We start from the raw sequence: 21,591 nt of genomic DNA, 5'->3' as shown, positions 1-21,591 counted from the left end.
ACTGCCCCCAAGTAGTCATTACCTATCAAATGGAGTTGGGTCCTAAGGTGACATCTATTTCCCATCTCCAGCTTAGAAATTTCATTTGAAAAAAAAAAAGGTTGCTTGTAATTACAAAGCAGTGGCTTTTCATTTATGTGTTATATTTAGCAAACACTAAAACACATACTTGTAATAGCTTTGAAAAATACCAGTTATCATTTAGAGCAACTCCCAATTAACCTAACCCTCATGCAATTCCCATGGGTAACCATTGTTAAATATTTGGTGCAATCATTTCTAGAACTTTCTAATGCAGTATATAATAGATCATATTTCTCAAGTCTAAATGCCTTCATTCGAATTTGAAGCAATTTAATAACTGGTTTCCTAAAGAAAAACCACCACAACAAATGAAACACTACAATGTTAATGTAATAATTATGACATTGCCAAATTTTAGTCATTAAAATTTGAAAATTGTGTATTATATATATGCATTTTATATATGCTAAACTTTGTAAATCACAATCTTCTACATGTTGTGAGGAGTTCTAAAACAAGGGTTAAATAACACAAATATACATGTCTAAACCCCTCTTTTGCAGATGCTGCCAAGCATCTCATATATTTTTTTAAATCTACAGATAAATCTCATGTGCCCTTTCTGGGAAGACCTCCTGTCACAAGTATTTTATTTTACTCTTTTATAAGAAGATATTTAACTGAAACTTCTCAAATATCACAATGTATTCAAGTGTCTGTGATTTCCATACCACCAGTTTCTTTCCTAAGGCTTAGTCTAAGATTCTAAAGGAGTTTCAACAAAAAAGGAGTATACTATTTTACTTGTTACAAAATGAGTATATGGTAACACTATCCTGACAAACTAAACTTGGTGGTTTTCTATGATTAACTGTAGGTATTAAATAGAGTTGAAAACAAGATTCCACTCCATCTTCAAACACTTACGTGTTTTCCTGCCAAATATAGAAATGAATATTAATTTTCAACTTTCCAGAGGAGGCCAAGAAAGACTTATAACTTGCAGATATAACAGAGCTCAGAAATAGATAACACTGAATCATCAGAACAGAATGTAGGCTGATAAATGCACTCATTTTTTTTTTCCAGGAGATGAATATGAACCCTCACCCTAACTTTACAACAGAAGAACTGCATATTGTTGATATGCATATAAAAAGTTCTAATTCATTGGTACACAAAATAATACAAATTAAAATGAGATTCAATTTTTATCCATTGGATTATTATTTTTTAAACTCATCTATGGCATACAAGTCTCCCAAGACACAAAACAACTAGAAAATAGGAGAGTAACACCAGTAAATGGCACAGTAGGAAGCCCTGAACCCTCCTTCCCCCCACAAACACACCAATTCAGCAATAATTCACGGAAAAAATTCCCTTTGTGAGAAATCCAGAAATGAACTGAAAGGCTTCGGCACCATGGGAGAATGAGAAACCAGACTCACTGAAGCCAGTAGGGAGAATTGGAACACCCTCTTGCCAGAGTCCCTGTCCATATGATCAGGAAGAGACTCTCTAACCCCAAGTTTCACTCAGGAGGGTAGGAATTGGTTCACATGTCCAGCAGGGGTTCCCCAGAGAAATGGTTTCTGTCTTGAATTGGAGCTCTGACCAGTCCAGCACAAACTAGCCACCCAGGGGAAAACGGAGATGTTGACTTGGGCTGGTAGACACCATAGATCCTCCCTGCTGCTTAGCATAGAATAGGTGGGTGAAAAATCCCAGCTCAGTTTCCCCCTGGCGAGGAAAAGAGTTGATCTGTATGCCCAGTGACCCAACTTCTCTAGAACCACACAAAGAATTATCATCTGTCTTGCCAATCTTGTAGCTCTGACTAGGTCTGACACAGTCTAGTAGCCTCTCGGGGAGAACGAAGGTGACACTTTGGGCTGACAGAAACCATAAATCCTCCCTTTGCTCAACACAATTAGTGGATGAAAAATCCCAGCTCTTTGATCTCTCTTGGAGAAAGAAAGAGTTGGTCTATGTGTCCAGTACCCCAACTTCTCCAGGGATGCCTAAAGAATTAGCATCTGTCTTATCAGTTTTCACAGTTCTGACAGGTCAAGGACACAGGCCCCCAGAATCTCCGGCCAGGCTGATTGGTGGGGATCTTCTTCTGTACAAGTCTGCTCTATGAAGACTGGGAGGGGTACCTACTTTGTCTAGTGTACAGAAACCCAACAAAGACATCAAGAAGAATGAGGAACAGGCAAAGATGTTACAAAGGAACAAGATACATCTCCAGAAACTGACTTTAAAGAAAAAGGAGTTATATGATTTACCTGACAGAGAATTCAAAATAATTGTAATAATCACTCAAGATAGGTCAAGATAAAATAAAAAAATTAACAAAGTGACAATCTCAACAAAGAGATAGAATTTTTTTAAGTATCAAGCAGAAATCATGGAGCTGAGAACACAATCACTGAACCGTAAAATTCAGCAGAAAAATTCAACAACAAACTAGAAGAAATAGAAGAAAGAATTAGCAAACTCAAAGACATGTCATTAGAAATAATTCAAAGGAGAAAAAGAAATGAAAAAAGAATGAAGAAAGTTTAAGGGACATATAGGATATCAACAAGTAGACTGTTTTACACATTACGGAGTCCCAGAAAGTGAGGAAAGAAAAAGGACAAGAGAATTTATTCAAAGCAATAATGACTGAAAACATCTCAAGTCTAGAGAAGAAAAGAGTCATATAGATCCAGGAAGCTCAATGAAACCCAAAAAAAGATAAACCCAAATAAATTCACACCAAGACATATAATAATCAAATTTTCAAAAGTCAAACACAAAGAGAGAATTTTGAAAGAAGCAAAAGGAAAGTGACTTGTCACATACAAGGGAACCACAATAACACTATCAGTGAATTTTTCAATAGAAACCCTGCAGAACAGAAGGTAGTGGGCTAATATATTCATATTCAAAGTGCTAAAGGAGTATGGTGACTAACATAATATAATAAAATTTTTTAAAAAAAAGTGCTAAAGGAAACAAACAAAAAAACCTGCCAGCCAAGAATGTGATACACCACATTAACACAATAAGGGATAAAAAAATCACACGATTATCTCAACAGATGCAAAATAAAGAGCATTTGACAAAACTCAACACCCTTTCATGATAAAAACTCTGAACAAACTAGGAATAGAGGAAATTACCTAAATATAACAAGAGTCATATACAAAAAGCCCACAAATACCATCATACTCAAAAGCTTTTCCTTTAACATTAGGAAAAAAGCAAAAATGCCCACTCTCACCACTTCTATTTCACCTAGTACTGGAAGTCCTAGACAGAACAATTATGTAAGAAAAATAAATAATAGGCATCTAAATTGTAAAAGAAGTAAAATTGTTCCCATTTCTATATAACATAATCTTGTATGTAGATTAAAAATATTGTCAGAATAAATGAATTCAGTAAAGCAGCAGGATACAAAATCAACATATAAAAATCAGTTGCATTGTTATACAGTAACAATGGACTATCTGAAAAGGAAATTAGGAAAAGAATCTCATTTACGATAGCATCAAGAAGAATAAAATACTTAAGAAATAAACTTAACTAAGGTAGTGAAAGACTTATATAGTGAAAACCACAAAATACTGATGAAAGAAATTAAACAAGATACAAACAAATGGAAAGATATCCCCTGTTCATGGATTGGAAGACTTAACACTATTAAAATGTCCACAGTACCCAAAATAATCTACAGATTTAATGTAACCCCTATCAAAATGCCAATGGCATTTTTTTAGAAAAATAGAAAAAAAATTCTAAAATTCATAAGAAACCACAAAAGACCATAAAGAGCCAAATCCATCTTAAGGGAAAAAAGTAAAGGTAGAGGCATCAAACTTCCTGATTTCAAAATCTATTACAAAGCTATAGTAATTAAAACAGTCCTCGCTCATGCTCTCTCTCTCCCAAATAAATATTTAAAAAAATAAAATAATATAAAAAAAAGTATGATACTGGTGTAAAGACAGACACATAGACCAATGTAACAGAATAGAGAGCCCCAAAATAAATCCATGCATATATAGTCAAATGATCTTTGACAAGGGTGCTATGATTACACAATGAGGAAAGGATAGTGTCTTCAAGAAATGGCGCTGGGGAAACTAGACATCCACATGCAAAAGAATGAAATTGGACACTTATACCACACACAAAAATCAAATCAGATGGATTAAACATTATACCTGAAACTGTAAAACTCCTGGATGAAAACATAGGAAAAAAATCATTACATTGGTCTTGGCAATGATTTCATGAACATGACAGCAGAATACAGGAAACAGAAACAAAAATAAACAAATGGGACTACATCAAATTAAAAAGCTTCTGCACAGCACAGGAAACAATCAGCAGAGTGAAAAGGCAGACTATGGAGTGGGAGAAAATATTTGCAAACCATATATCTGATAAAGAGTTAATCTCCAAAAAAATATGAGGAACTCTTACAACTCAATAGTAAAGCAACTAATAACTCAGTTTTTAAAAATGGGTGAAGGACTTGAACAGACATTTCTCCAAAAAAGACATATAATGGCCAACAGATATATGAAGAAATGCTCAACATCACTAATTATCAAGGAAATGAAAATCAAATCCACAATGAGAGATCATCTGTCAGGTGTCGGGATGGCAAAAAAACAAACAAACCAGTTGTGGACAAAGATGTGGAGAAATCGGAACCCTTGCACATTGTTGGTGGTAATGCAAAATGGTGCAGCCACTATGCAAAAGTACAGAGGTTCCTCAAAAATATTAAAAATAAAACTACCATATGATCCAGCAATCCCACTTCTGGGTATTTATCCAAAAGGATTGAGATCAGCATCTTGGGGGCGCCTGGGTGGCTCAGTCGTTAAGCGTCTGCCTTCGGCTCAGGTCCTGGGATCGAGCCCCGCATCGGGCTCCCTGCTCTGCGGGAAGCCTGCTTCTCCCTCTCCCCACTCCCCCTGCTTGTGTTCCCTCTCTTGCTGTGTCACTCTCTGTCAAATAAATAAAATCTTAAAAAAAAAAAAGAAAGAAAGAAATCAGCATCTTGAAGAGATATTAGCCTTTGATGTGCACTGCAGTACTGTTCACAATCACCACGATGTGGAAACATCCTAAATGTTCATCAGTGGATGAAGAGATAAAGAAGTGTGGTATATGCATGCAATGAAACTCCATTCAACCTTTAAAAAGAAGGAAATTCTGCAATATGTAACAATACAGATGAACCTTAAGGAATATGGTAAGTAAAATAAGTCAGGCACAGAAAGACAAATATTGATAATTCCACTCTATGAGGTATTTAAAATAGCCAAATTCATAGAATCAAAGAGTGGAACAGTGGTTGCCAGGGGCTATGGGGAGTGGATAATCAATGAGCAACAAGTTTCAGTTAAGCAAGATGAATAAGCTCTAGAAATCTGCTGTGCAACATGGTATCTGCAGCCAACAATAATGTACTGTATGCTTAAAAACAATATGAGATTAGATTTCATGTCAATGTTCTTACCACAATAAAGATTAAAAAAAAGAGAGAGAGAAAATTTAGCCACTGAGTCTCCTAGAAAAAGACCACTCAAATATAGTCAGTTATTAAAAATCCTTTTTAAATATTCTATTCAGAACCCTAAAGATAAAAACAGGAACGCTTTAAGGGGGAAGAGAGACACTAACTAAAAGCCTCACTGAGAGATCAGTTCACAATAAAATGTATGGGCCACACAAGACAATGGAAACAAAGAACTAGAGGGCAGATCAAAATATGTTCAAAATAATAAACAAGATTTAAAAATAAATAGAAACCACACCAAAACCAAAATATCCTAGTATGTGTATTCATTTTCTAGGACTGCCATAACAAATACCACAGAATGGGTGGCTTAAACCACATTTATTTTTTTAGCAGTTCTGGAGGCTTGAAGTCCAAGGTTTGGTTTCTTCTAAGACCTCTCTCCTTGAGGACAGGTGGCCATCTTCTTGTGGTGTATCCACATAGTCAATTCCTGTGGTTGCATCTGGTGTCCTAATCTCTTCTTATAAAGACCCCAGTCATACTGGATTAGGACCAAGCCATATGACCTCATTTTACCTTAATTACCTCTTTAAAAGCCCAGTCCTGGGCACCTGGGTGGCTCACTCAGTTGAGCGTCTGCCTTCGGCTCAGGTCATGATCTCGGGGTCCTGGGATTGAGTCCCGCATCGGGCTCCCTGCTCAGAGGGGAGTCTGCTTCTCCCTGTGCCCCTCTGCCCCCCTGCTCACACAGGTGTGCGTGCGCTCGCTCGCTCTCTCTCTCTCGCAAAAATAAATAAAATCTTAAAATAAATAAATAAATAATAAAAATAAAAGCCCAGTCCCCACATACAGTCACATTCTGAGCTACTGGGGGTTAAGACTTAAACACATGAATTTAGGGGGAACATAATTAAGCCCACAAACAGTATAGAAGGAGGAAAAAGGCTGATTTGACAATAAAAAGAAATAAAGCAAAACTTAAGGAAACGATGAATATAATCTGAAAGTTAAAATCGAATTAATACGTTAAATAGCAGGAGTTCAGTTCAGAGTTTTGAGAGAGAATTAGTTACCTGGGAAACATCTGTGGATAATATGTAATATGACACAGAAAAATACAAAGATGTAGAATGAGAAGTTAAGAGGGAAAGAGAATGAGATGAATTGGTAAAATTTTTATCTTACTGAAATTCCAAAAATTATATTATGGACCTAAGGAAAAGGCAATTTCTAAAAAAATAATGATTAAGAATTTTCCAAAATTCACAAAAGATGTTAATTTTAGAATTTGGGAATCCCCAAAAATTCTAAGCAAGATAAATGAAAAGAAATCCACATTTAGGCATGCTGTAGTGAAAGGTGGATCTTCAAACACAAAGAGATCTTAAAAACAGTAATGAAGGGGAAAACATCATTGTCTAGAAAAGAATAAAAATTATAAAATTATGAAGACATCAGTAGCAATAGATTCAATAGGACAACAGAATAATATCTTCAAAGTGCCAAAGGAAAATAATAGTTACCTCTAGTTATTTATTCAGCTCCACCATCATTCAAAAAAAGGCAAATAAAGAGAAAATAATCCTCAGCATATTTATACCAAAAAGTTAATCATGATTACATCTAACTATTATAGATTATTTTTATTTCTTCTTTGTAAGTTTTTGTATTTCAAAAATTTCTATAATGAACCAAAGTTGCTTTTAACATCTAACATTTTAACATTAGCAATGAACATTAAACAAAATAACATTTAAACAATATATACAATTAATATATAATATGTATGTTATATATGAAGTTGTTAAAACAAGTGAAAAAAAGAATAATTTTATAGTCATTCTCTCCATTTTAATCAAATGTCATTTTTCTTGGTGTATTACATCTCAGATCCCATTAAAATAAATATTTATTCAATGGCTTCTATTCTTTTCCAATAAAATGTGTGACCCCAAAATGACAACTTAAAACAAGTGGGACAGTGACTTGGAATTCAGGTATAATGGAATTATAATGTTTCGTTGACAAAATGCTACTGAACTGATAAAGTACAGAATTTTGAGTTTGAGGTGTCCACTCCGGATCTCTCACTGATGGGGTGTATCTTCCAGCATGGGCCTCTTACGTCAGCAGTCAGTGTGGCCCCAGTGAGCCAAAGTAGGAAGCTCGTTTGGATTTCAGACTCAGTTCATCTTGATTTGTTTTGGAAGTTACCTTCTTTTAATTACCTTCATTTTCAGTTTCTATCATTTGTTTACTAACATCTTGATTTTTTTATCAATGTATCTGGCACTAATTACAGACTGATTGCTGTTGCTACAGCTTTCCTTCCAAAATAATACTCAATATACAAAACAATATTTGAAAATAAAATCAGTAAAAAATAATCACACCACAATTAACATTTCACAAGCACTTTTATTTTTTTAAGATTTATTTGTTTATGGGGCGCCTGGGTGGCTCAGTCGTTGGGCGTCTGCCTTCAGCTCGGGTCATGATCCCAGCGTCCTGGGATTGAGCCCCACATCAGGCTCCCTGCTTAGCAGGAAGCCTGCTTCTCCCTCTCCCACTCCCCCTGCTTGTGTTCCCACTCTCGCTGTCTCTCCCTCGCTGTCTCTCTCTCTGTGTCAAAATAAATAAATGAAATATTTTTGTCAAAAAAGATTTATTTGTTTATTTGAGGGGGGAGGGGCAACGGGAGAGAGAGAAAGAAGCCTAAGCAGACTCCCCGCTGAGCCGGGAGCCAGACAGAACCCCGAGATCTTTACCTGAGCCAAAACCAAGAGTCGGACACTTAACCCACTGCCACCCCAGTGCCCCCATGAGCACTTTTAAAATAACAAACTGTCATGATTAACATCTAAAAAGTTACAGTCTTCATTACCATTTCTTAAGTTTGGGGCAATTATCAAAATATATCATGACAAATAACTTGGCCAATTTGCCTTTTGGTGTTTCTTTGGAATATGCCATATTTTAGAAAAATCATATCACCTTTTCTTCATCCAAAAATTATTTTCATATAAATAAAAAGCTTTGACCTCATAATTTTCAGTGTTTCATTGCAATTTTACCAGCATCTGGGTTCTGGCAGAATCCTGCTGTTTTCCTTGCAGTAAAATGACTTTAAAATAACTTTTCAGCTCACACTTTACTTGGTGAGCACAGAAGATGACTGCTTTAAAAATTCTCTAATCAATCTATAAAGCACTCTTGAGAATTTCAAGTTACTGTGTGAATTCTTTTTTTTTTTTTTAAGATTTTATTTATTTATTTGACAGAGAGAGACACAGTGAGAGTGGGAAAACAAGCAGGGGGAGAGGGAGAGGGAGAAGCAGGCTTCCCGCTGAGCCGGGAGCCCGATGTGGGGCTCGATCCCAGGACCCTAGGATCATGACCTGAGCCGAAGGCAGACGCTTAACGACTGAGCCACCCAGGCGCCCCTACTGTGTGAATTCTTTGCATGCCGAGATTTGTAGGAATTTATGGACGTTTTCTTCCTATTGTTTTCTATCAAATGATTCCCAGTTTATTCATTTGCAGTCTTTATTCATGTTGGGTAAGTATGAAAAAAAATAATCTCAAAGGGAGAAGCTTCACATAAAGTCGTCAGGTAGGAATTTATTTCAATTCAAAGAAACTTCGATTGGAAATGCTCCAACTTTGTTGATACTTCCTTAAAAGTCTGTCTCCTCCACCATTTCATGGAAAGGTTCCACTTTGCAAATAAAAGAAGACATTTCAGTATGTGGGCTGATTTTTAAACGAACATTCCATTTTGCATGACTGACGAAAAATGAGAATAACAAAGAAATAGTAACAGATTGTGACCAAAATGCTTTCCCCTTACCTCTTTCAGACACAAAATCTGAGTAACAAAGAGTTTAAAAAAACAAAACAAAACACAAAATCTGAGTAACAAATGCTTCCATTCAAACCCATGGCATTGCATCCAAACTGTTCTGGTGCCTCTTTTGCTCTTTATTAGTTTCTAAAAGGGTCTATCAATAAGGGAAATTTATGTTCTAATCTCTTCCACCCCAGAATATCAAATCTTTCCTAAGGTCATGATTTTCTTTAAGTCCCAAAGAAATGTTAGTAGGTGAGATTAACTGCGGTGGAAAAGGTCAGGTGCTCAGCACCTGATTAAAACACTATGTCAATGTAATACAGTAGTAAAGGTACACCTTTCAGATAAATCAGAAGCAGGAAAATAGTGGTATGTTTTCAATATCCTCTGGTTATGAGCATTCCGATTTCACAAGCTTGTGGGAGGTCATATGGGTAATGGAGTGACTTGCAGGCTTTTTTTTTTAAAAAAACATCCATTGCAAGAATCTTATTTATGCATTGTGAAACAACACATAAAAATAAACACAGTGCCTATCCTTAATGTGTATGTACCATGACTGATATTATCTACTCCACTTTTTTTTTTATGCTTTTAAGATCGTTATTAGCCTGCAGTGTGACCTGCTAACTGTGACCTTGGACAAGTTGTTTACCCTCCCTGCATCTCAGTCTTTTCACTCCAAGTTCACAAAGTTAAATGGGATGACATTTGTGAAGTTCTTGGCACCCAGATCTCCATATATGTAATTCCTTTCTGTCCACACCACTCTTTTTCCTTTATTTAGAGTCTATGCTCATATTACATCGACCAAAAACAAAATTAAGTATATCCAAAATTTAAAGTAAACATAGACACATATATGACAGATGGCCATAGTAATGACTCTTAATTTATCATAGGTGCCTGCATCTAGGGCCCGGTCAGGTCATGCTCCTCACCACCATGTGACACGCTTTGCCCGATGGGATATAAACAAATGTGACACATGCAGCGGCTTAAAAACTGCTTGTGCATTGGGCTTGCCTTCCTCCTGCTGGGAACTCCCTCTTGTGACTTTTGGAACGCTGCCACCATGTCAACAAATCTGTACGAGCCTACTGGGCACTTGCGGTCCAGCTGACAGCAGGAACCAACAGACATACATGTGAGCAAGGCCATCGTCAGGCATGTCAGACTACGGCCCCATAAAACGGGCTAAAGAACACCCAGCCAAGCCAGCCTCAATTGCTGACCCACAGATCCGTGAGCAAATGAAAGAGCTGTTCTACACCCTTTTTGAGCCACTAAATAGGTTGGCTTTAAGCCACTAAATTTTGGGGTGATTTACTATGTAGCGCTTTCAACTGCATGGTTATCTTCAACTTTGTATTAAAACATTAATACAATTTGTTAATCTGTTTGTGAAGACACAGATTAGGGAAATCCTTAACCAGGGGAAATGGGGGTCAAAGGACTTTTTCCAGGAAATTCATGTAGCTCAAGTCCTTGATGACTGAGCTCTTAAGCAATATATTATATATGTATAATACATAAATACTCTTTCTTTTCTGACAGTATTACCAAAGAAGTAAAAGAAAGAATATTTTATTCTCAGGTTACTCCCGAAACAGATTGTGACTGAGCAACTGGGGGGTGTGATTTTTCTTGAAGAAAAGAGGCAAACGATTTTTAAAAGGAAGTGGAGACCTATCCCCAGTGTGAGCAAAGGGAAAATATTAAGATGCCATCTCAAAAACTTGTCAAGCATATGTAGGGAAGTAGATAAAATAATTACGGTAACATAGAAAAATTAAGTCATAATAAGTTCACTTTTGATTTAAAGAGACTATCACTGATCTTCCTGGATACCTTAATTTATATAAACATGATCCAAAGAGGTGATTTTTAAAATATGGGTTATAAGGTACTTCATGAGAAACTTGGGTAATAACATACACATATAGGGTCTACGCGAAAAATAAAAGCGTCTTAAAATAACTAACTACAAGACTACTGGATTTAACTATAACTTGATCCAAGGTGCTTTTCAATGTGTTTAATTAGAGGGCAAAAGGCCAGAAAACAAGAGTGTGGGTTCTTGATTGGACCCATCTTTTCCTGGACCTGGTAAAGAGAACACCTGTCGAGTCAATGCGTAAGATGAGTTTGCCTAGCTGACACCTCCTTTCTGTGGAGATGGAGACATTAGAACCTGATGTGACTGAACATTCAACCGTGCGCCTAGTCGCCTTCATTCACATTCACACTGACCCTGGGCCCCTCTGATAATCTCACTTCCACTACTGTTTTCCTAAGGGAAACCGCTTAGGCTGACCCAAACATCCAGTTTTCCTGACATGGTTTGCCTTCTCCTAAAATAATAAATTCACCTTCCTATTTATAGATGAAAAGTATATTTTATTTGCTTGTACAATAAAAAAAGTTAATATCTCCTGAAAAGGTAATTTCTGTAGTAGAACCCATTTTTCTCTTCATTTCGATTTCATTTTATGAGGCAGTATTTTGCTTTATTACAAACATTTTATGTCTCTCTTTTTTTGTAATATTAAAGAATTTTGGGCTTGGAAGAGACATTAGATGACTTCTAATAAAGCAGTCACCCAAAGCAGAAGTCTCTCCTATATTTTCCCTAACAAGTGTTTTCCCTAGTAGCTCCTTGAACATGTCTACTGGCAGGGAACGGACTCATGCTATACTGACAAAACAGTTACTTTAATTTCAGATGGTTTCAGTAGTTAAACAGCTCTTGCTTGTGTTAAGCCCAAACTGATTCTCTAAAACTGTGATCCATTCATCTTTTCTCTTTTCTGTCCTCTGGCACTACACAGATTAAGGCTACTCCCAATAGTACATGACAGCTCTTCAAGTATTTGAAGACAGTGATAACATTCCCCAGCCTAAAACCCAGATTTAACAGTTCCTCCCATAAAAGAGTCAGAAAACCCTTTATTAGTATGGTCTGGCCGCCAAATGCAAGCAGACGGCCAGTGAAGCTTTTAGCATGTGGACTGGGACGTGATCGAAATGTGTTAGACCTTGTCTGAAATTACGAAGTAGTACTGTTCCCTTCCTTATTTTAGAAAACACTTCCTATAATGGCATTAGCTCTCTTAACACTCAGGACACATTAGAGATTCCCATTTAGCCTTCAGTCAGCTAAAACTTTAAGAGCCTTACTAAACAAACTTCTGGTAAGAATACAACCTATATTTTTCTGGTAAAATCTAAGAGTACGATTTAGAATTATCTCTAACTTTACTCTTGTTATTTTCATTCCACCACTCTAGCATATGGAGCTGCTGCTTCTTTTTTTTTTATTTTATTTATTTGAGAGAGAGAGCATGAGCAGGGGGAGGGGCAGAGGGAGAAGCAGGCTTCCCGCTGAGCAAGGAGCCCAATGTGGGACTCAACCCCAGGACCCTAGGATCATGACCTGAAGCTGAAGTCAGACGATTAACCAACTGAGTCACCCAGGTGCCCATGGAGCTGCTTCTTAATGCTGATTCCTTTAGGTAATTTCCTCAGTTTCTTTACCGTCATCTAAATTACTGACAGGCTGATAAGCCAGGGGCAGATCTAGAACCCAGTGCCACACCATTAGAGACTGCTGAGGGTCATCTGGCTATTGGCCTTTTTAACATGTGCTTCTTCATGGTATCTTAAAACCATAACACTCTCTGCTTTTCTTCAGTATAAAATAATGAATCACTATCCCAAAGGCATTGGGTTTCTGGCAAAAAACTTCCTTTTTTAATGGAGAATGCAATGTACCCTGAGAGTCTGCTAACATCTGGTGTATAAACGTTGATTTTTTTTTTTTTTTTTAAGTGGAGCCCAACACCAGGCTTGAACTCACAACCCTGAGATCAGATCTGAGCTGAAATCAAGAGTTGGACACTTAACCAACTGAGCCACCCATGTGCCCCTAAAGGTTGATTTAAAAAATGCATTTTTCACACACTATATTACTTAGGTACCAAACTCATTCTATAAAGTAGATATCACCATTTTCACTTTATACCTGGAAAAACTCAACGTAGCTAAAAGTGCAGGTTTTCTGGAGTCATAAAGCCTGCATCTAAATTCTGACTGCCTAATCTATCAGCTACAGGACCATCAGCAAACAACTTAACCACTGTCAGTGGTCTCTCCTCCTAAGATTTTCATGAGAAATAAATAAAATGATATATATAAATCATGTAACACAGTACTAGGCAAATAATATGGTCTTGATAAGTATTATCTATAATTCTTACAGCCTCAGACAAGAGAGTTTAGAAAAGTGGCAGGGGCAGGACCTAAAGCAGAGTTTGACCCCAAAACAACTACAAATTTGTACAGTCAAGGACACACAGAACTAATTTTATTTTTCCCCTGGCAAATACAATTTGTCTTCCTGACCATATCCTTTGATACAGTAAAAAATAAAGACAGAATTTTGAGAGGAATAAAAGGAACAATGCAACCATGGACATAGCCTAGTTAGAGATTTTATAGTGACAACTTAAAGACAAAAACCAGTCTAAGAACTAGGTCACAGGAAAGATGAGTTACAAAGCAGACAAGCGGTAGCTCAAGGCAGGGCATTTGTGAGGCAGCAACAAATTCATTTGCTGTCCAGTATTTGAGGGCAAAGGCTAAATGACATTTTGATTTTGATGGGTTATATGCATTGTCCTGGTTCTTAATACATCCTTGACCTAGACTGCCACCTACATTTTCGTAAGACTAACCCTCAAAAAGTTAAATTATTCTTTAGCATTACATATTATTAAAAGACACGTCAATATTATTAAGGATACAAATCTCAAAAGAAGACATACAAATGGTCAACAAATATACGAAAAAATGTTCAACATCACTAATCATCAGGGAAATGTAACTCAAAACCACAATGTGAAATCACTCCACACCTGTTAGAATAGCTGTCATCAAAAAGACAGGAGATAACAAGTACTGGCAAGGATGTGGAAAAAAGGGAACCCTTGTACACTCTCAGTGGGAATGTAAATTGGTACAGCCATCATGGAAAACAGTATGGAGGTTCCTCAAAAGATTAAAAATAGAACTACCATATGATCCAGTAATCCTGTGTCTGTCCAGGTATATACCCAAAGGGAAGGAAATCATCATCTCAAAGAGACATCTGTACTCTCATGTTCACTGCAACATTATTCACAGTAGCCAAGATATATGGAAACAAACTAAGTGTCTATCAATGGATGAATGGATAAAGAAAATGTGGTGAGTAGATAAAGAAACAGATAGATATAGATATGTACATAACAGAGTATCACTCAGCCTTTAAAAAGAAGAAAGTCTTGTCATATGTGACAACACTGATTAATTTTGAGGACATAATGGTAAGTGAAATAAGTCAGGCACAGTAAGACAAATACTGCATGATCTTACTTATATGAGGAATCGAAAAAGTTGAACTCATAGAAGCAGAGAGTAGATCGGTGGTAGTCAGGGGCTAGGGGAGGGAGAAATGGTGAGATATTGATCAAAAAGTACAGAGTTTCAGTTATGCAAGAGGAATAAGGTCCAGCGATCTAACCTACAGCCACGTGATTATAGTTAACAATAAGTAGTATTGTATACTTAAAATTTGCTGAATAGATTTTAAATGTTCTCACCAGACACGGGGGGCGCGCACATGCACAAAAGGTAGCTATGTGAGATAATGGATATGCTAACTAGCCTGATTGTGGTAATCATTTCACAATGTTTACATTTATCAAATCATCACATTGTACACCTTAAATATATACAATTTTTGTCAATTATAACTCAATCAAGCTGGGGGTAAGGATATGAAGATGAAGATGTAATTATCAACTTTATGGTTTTAATAAAAAATCTATTTCCATGTTGTAGCAAAGTTGAGGAGGTTATATTAAATACATGATCACTGGAAGAAAGACAACAAAAATGTACTTGTAGAACAAGGTAAGGTAAGATAAAGGGATAGATCATAAACTTTGCTCATCTTGATTAGTAAATTATGAAGACAATGAAAAATAAGAACGGAAATTCTGTTCTTCAAACAGAACAGAAAGGAGCATTCTTCCATCATCAGATATCAGACTAACGTGCATTTAATCATTAAGCACTCTTTTAAAAATCTGATAAAGAATCAAGAACTCAGAAGTAGAGCAAGTCCCCCACAAAACTTACTTTCCAAAGAATAATTCCCGGCTACCTATTCTCTCAAGTAAACAGTAATATCGATATTCTCCTATAGAATGCAAAGTCTTCTAAATAAAACCAAATTTTAAAATGCTTAAGTTTACTTAAAGTTTCTAATATTGGGGCTCAATTAACGATGCACGATCAGGGCTTCTCTAGATGCTGAGATCAAAAGACAGTGAGATGTCACAGCTCTGTGAAAAACCCGACAGAACAACACAGACAAATCTCTCCAGCGCATGACAAAGGAAGGAAACTCTTCTCTTCCAATTGTGGCTTAAAGTCAAATGATTGAAGGATACAGTAAAAGTCACTTCATTCAGTTTAATCCAGGCCTTCTTTCTTTTGCCTGACAACTAGGATGGTTCTATGGAAAAGACTAGGTCATGTACAGTTCTGGTAAAATCCATAAGAAATTTTTTAATATACCTAAACTGACCAAAAAAATACGCAAAACTGTCTGTGTAGCCTCTCGGACGTCTCACCACTCAAGCAAACTTCACTACATAAAATATAAGAAAGTCACTAAAATTGGGCATATAAAAATGGGTCATAAACTTGATTTAGGAATAGTGAAGGAAGTTCACCTGCGGGTTCCTTTAAAAGAGTGGGCACCTAAAGACGTATCTCAGTAAGACCGATACCATCTTGGAAACTAATCTCGAACCAAGGACCCAGGGTTGCCTGAGCAGCTCTGAACGCCGAGCCCCGCAGCAGGAAGCGCAGGTCACTGCTCTAACGTACGTGCCCTGCAAAGGGCAGCCAGTCTCGTTTCACTCCAGAGTCGTAAATACACTCCGAAGTAGTAACCACTTTTTAATGTGCTAAGCAGCACGTCTATGGAGAAAAACAAATTAACAACAACAACAACAACACATCGTGACTGGAAGGGTTGCATCACCCTCCAGCCGCCGTCAGACATCCTTCGCAGGGCTGGAGTGCGGAGAGCCGGCAGGGGCTGCTGATGCACACCGGGTTTGCGCCTCGGCTGCGGCTGCTGAACGCTCACCCATCAAGGGAGCTCAAGCCCACACAGGAACCAAAATGGAAACCTTATTCCGCCCAGCCAAGGCTGCACCTGGCACCTTCGGACTGTAGATATTAAGGCACTGATGGGAAATGAAAAATACCTTCATGTTGTCAAAAGAGCATGCATCCACCACTTCAGAGTAACAACTTCGGTTGTAAAGCCGCTTTAGAGTTTCGTCCTCTCCGTAAACTCCCTGCTGCGGAGAAATGCTGACAAGGGATGATGAGTGAGCTGAAAAGTTCTGAAAGGCAGACCCAAGCTAAAGAACAAATAAATAAAACATGGGCAGTAAACACGGCAGCTCTATAGATACATCACTCCTGGAAAAATAACTCAAAATACACATCTACCGAAGGTGTGGCAGGACTGTTACTTTTTGAGCGGTAATGTCGCGCGGTGGCACCGCACTACTGAAGCATCGCGAGGTCTCCCCGTGTGTCGTTGTTACTCATTCTCTGGTCGCAATTTAGGCAATTAAAATTATGTTAATTCTGGGCGCCTGGGTGGCTCAGTTGGTTAAGAGACTGCCTTCGGCTCAGGTCATGATCCTGGAGTCCCGGGATCGAGTCCCACATCGGGCTCCTTGCTCAGCAGGGAGTCTGCTTCTCCCTCTGACCCTCCCCCGTCTCATGCTCTCTCTATCTCATTCTCTCAAATAAATAAATAAAATCTTTAAAAAAAAAAAATTATGTTAATTCTGTCGGTTCCCTGTAGTATCGTTTAAAATGTCACCATTAGCGGCGCCTGGGTGGCTCAGTGGATTAAGTGTCTGACTTTGGCTCAGGTCATGATCCCCGGGGCCTGGGATCGGGCCCCCACGCCGGGCTCCGCGCTCCACGCTCATCCTGCTTCTCCCTCTCCACCGCTTGGGCTCTCTCATGCTCTCCCTCTCTCAAATAAAATCTTAAAATATATTATATTAATACATTATAAAATATATTATACAGGTATATATATATTATACAGGTATATATATTATACAGGTATATATATATTGTATATATATACAGGTAAAAAGGCAATTCCAACGCAATGGGGTGAATGTTATGATGTGGATGATGCATGATATTACAAGTATGTATAGAAGGAGCATTTTTCCTGACCTTTAAGTATGAGGAAATTTTCCCCAGAGGAAGTGGTAGCTAAGCAGAGACCTGAATAGATTGAGTTAGCCAGGGGATAACCAACCAATGGGATGAGGGGGTGTGTGTTGGGTAGAGGAATTTATTTGAAGACCCAGGGGTGAGAAAGTAAAGGTTCTGTTCATAGAAGTAAAAGAAGGTCACTTTGGATGGAACTTAGTTTTTTGGCAAAAGGAACAAAAGAGCAGAATAATGAGGTAAGCTGGGGCCACATTATGTAGAGCCTTATAAGAAGAACCTGGACTTTATCATGAAGACCATGAAAATCCAGCGCAGACTTGTAAGCAGGGCTATCTGTGTGTTAGAGGAAAAACCACCGTACGGAGAATGAATGAGAAGGGGCAGCTGCTGTAGAAATCCAGGGAAGAAACAACAGGAGAGGAGCAGTAAGGATAGGTCTAAGTAGATGGATTTGAGAAATCCTTAGCAGGTAGAATCAAAGAGCCTTTGTGATTTGCTGTGTGTATGAGATAAGGGAGGGCAGGAAAGAATGAACAATATCAAAGTGTCTGGCCTTAGCTGCCGGTTGGTAACGGTGCCATTCACTGGTAGGGAACAGAGGAAGGTGGGTCTCATACAAGGTCCTGCATAGAATAAGAAAATTCGATTAGAAACCTGAGTGATGGGCGCCTGGGTGGCTCAGTTGGTTAAGCGACTGCCTTCGGCTCAGGTCATGATCCTGGAGTCCCGGGATCGAGTCCCGCATCGGGCTCCCTGCTCGGCAGGGAGTCTGCTTCTCCCTCTGACCTTCCCCCCTCTCATGTGCCCTCTCTCTCTCTCACTCTCTCAAATAAATGAATAAATAAAAAAATCTTAAAAAAAAAAAAAAAAGAAAAGAAAATTAAAAAAAAAAAAAAGAAACCTGAGTGATGAGAGCCCAAAGAACACTGAAGAGCAGGACGGTGAGAGAAGAGAATAAAGAGAGGTGAGGAGTGTATGGAATTAGAAACCAAGAACACAGGAGCATTTCAAGAAGGCAGGAATGGTAGTAAGTGTCAAGTGCTGGAGGGAGAGGTCAAGTCACTCATAAAGACTGAGAGGTATCCACTGGTTGTTTGACAAGGAGATCAGAGGTGACCAAGTGGATTTGGGACCCGCACAGGATCATGTCAAGACTCGTGGCAAAGAGCAAGACAGAGACAGGTGCTAAAGCCTCTTAGTGAGTGAGAGAGAGATAATCGCCACGTTGCTAGATGACAGAATGGAAAAAGTACAAGGTGAACACCAGACACCTCCAAGGATTTGATATGAGGGCGGGGGTGCAGTTTGAAATTAATTTTTCAAGAGATAATAATAAATCTGCACTGCACTCTAACAGATGTCTATCACAAGGAATATTTTGCTTGCTCTACCTTCTTTTGAAACATTAAAGGGAATTTTTTGTTTCATTCTACAAACTAAAAGGACATTCCTATGGCTCTGCTGTGCTTTCTGTGATTAGGGATGTTGTGACATTACAAGCTGAAAGGATTTTATCCTATCTTTTTATATTTCTGCTTTCAATGTAATTCTTACTTCCTGAAGTAAAATTTAAACTCATTTCCTACTAAAAAGATATACACATAAATCAGTGTATCACACACAGCTCATGAGGAAGTGTTAAGTGATTTTAGTAAGAATTATTTGCCCATGTGCAGGCTGCAGTAAAAACTGCCAAGTCTGGAAATAATTTTAAATACAGGTACTTTCTCATGCCTAACTAAAAGAGCATTACGCCATTATTCCTAAATTGAAGTGGTATATGGCACCTATAATCTGATGACTCTAAGAATCTGTACCGTGCTAAAGAAAGAAACTGAAAAATCTGGCAGCGTTTTAGCTACCCCTATAGTCAGAATAGTATGAGAAGTCGCCTGAACATAATCTTCCTTCAGCAGGTTTTTCAAGCTAAATATTTACCTTTCCTGTAACAAATACTAAAAAAAAAAAAAAAAAAAAGATTTAAGGAAAAAAATCATAGAATTCTATACCTAGAAAAAAATTAAGACATTACCTGCCAACTACGTTTTCCTTGGTCACAAGGTAGAACTTTAAACCATCCTTAAAAGACAACCAACAATCTGCAGAAGAAATTTGACAAATGCCTTTGGTGTGATGCTTGCTGTTGTTGAAAAGGTCAAACATACAAGACATTCTCCTTGAAAACTAGTAAGTTTTACTTGGGTGTCCTACCTACAATTAGATTAGTCATTAGGACTAGAAGTAAAAACCATATTGACAGACTTGAAAAGAAATGGCTCATTAAAATTCATTTTTACATTTACTGTTAGGATTTGTTAGGAACGTCTTTAAGGATGTTCTTCTCTACATTTTAGAGGGTCCTCTTTATGAAAACTCCCAGGAAAATTTTCCTTCTGGTTTTCATAAGAAAGACCAGGAGTGCTTCCCCCAAATATCCATTGTATAATGCAATATATGGTCTCTCAGCCTGAGACTGAGTTCTCTGTTGATTACGTGCTAATATTCTAGGGGACAGCTTTAAATTTTCCCCACCATCAACATGGAAGATTTCCAGAAAAAACATGGAGCAGAAAATAAAATTCGTGCAGAGAATGGAGAAGAGCATAGGAAAAACTCCTACTACACAGCATACAAAGGGAATTTGTTTTGTGGCCATTCTGGATGTGTGTGTGTGTGTATTTTTCTTTCTGAGCTTTTCATCACATAGAACCCACTATTTAAATACAGTGCATTAATTATTTACTGCTGAGGAATAAATTGTCCCCAAATGTAGCAGTTTATAACAGCAAACATTTATATCTCACAGTTTCTGTAGGTCAGGAATCTGAACACAGTTTAACTGTGTCCTCTGGCTCAGAGACCAGGTCACAGGCTACAGTCACCATATGGGCAGAAGCTATGGTCTTCTCAAGGCTTGATTTGGGGAGGACTGGCTTGCAAACTCACTCACATGACTGCTGGCAGGTCTCAGGTCCTTGCGGGCTATTGTCTGGACACAGTTCCTTGCCACATGGAGCTCTCCATAAGACTACTCTCAGTGTGGTAATTTTGCTTCCCCAGAGTAAGGACTCTGAGAGAGAGAGATACAGACAGAGAGAGACAGAGACAGAGACAGAGGAAAAAGGGAAGCAAGACAGAAGCCTAATCTTAGAAATAATAATCCATTGAGGCGCCTGGGTGGCTCAGTCAGTTGAGTGTCGGCTGTTGATTTCAGTTCAGGTCATGATCTCAGGGTCATGAGATAGAGCCCCGCATTGGGCTCTGCACTGGGCATGGAGCCTGCTTAAGATTCTCGCTCTCCGTCTTCCCCTCCCCCCCCCACTTGCACATGCTCTCTCTCACTCTCGCTCTCGCTCTCTCTCAAAAAAAAAAAAAGAAAAAAACAAAGGAAGGAAGAAAAGAAATAATATCCCATCACTTTACTATATTTTATTCACTAACAGCTAACCACTTGGTTCAACCCACACTCAAGGAGAAAGGAGCACAAGGGCCTGAAACCCAGAAGCAGGGAACATCGGGACCACATCAGAGGCTGCCCACTACACACAGTTATAGTCATTTTCTCCTATAACAGGGATTCCTCTTTATTCCAATTGGGATCTGAGTGGAAAACAATGGAGCTTGATAGGTTTGCCTTAAGCACAATGGAACTTATTTTCTTAAAATAGTCATGGGAGCAGAAAATGGGATTCACTTGGTCAGTCAGTCCTTAACCACTCTTTGGTCAATCATGAAGCCCTTTCCTGAATATGGATTTCTAAAACTTTATTTTTTTGCCTAGGAACTCATTCTTACTACATTCTAACCTGATACAAGTTATTCCTGGAAAAAGGACAATGAGATCCTTTATCTTAAA

The 21,591-nt window shown here is 38.0% G+C and overlaps 1 protein-coding gene across 7 annotated transcripts in view; it reads right to left on the bottom strand.

Moving 5' to 3' along the window:
* Positions 1-21,591, bottom strand: part of TMEM117 (transmembrane protein 117) — a 494,145-nt gene that overhangs the window by 345,307 nt on the left and 127,247 nt on the right. The window contains exon 2 of one of the 7 annotated variants that reach the window (XM_078075908.1): positions 16,733-16,841. The exons of the other annotated variants lie outside the window; for them this stretch is intronic. The gene's annotated coding sequence lies outside the window, so the exon portion shown is untranslated. The remainder of the gene's footprint in view (positions 1-16,732; positions 16,842-21,591) is intronic. 7 annotated transcript variants of the gene reach the window in all.

This window comes from Halichoerus grypus, chromosome 6 (genome assembly GCF_964656455.1).
Source record: "Halichoerus grypus chromosome 6, mHalGry1.hap1.1, whole genome shotgun sequence".
Lineage (NCBI taxonomy): Eukaryota > Metazoa > Chordata > Mammalia > Carnivora > Phocidae > Halichoerus > Halichoerus grypus.
The sequence above is the reverse complement of the archived record's forward strand: the minus strand, read 5'-3'. Positions and strand labels throughout refer to the sequence as shown.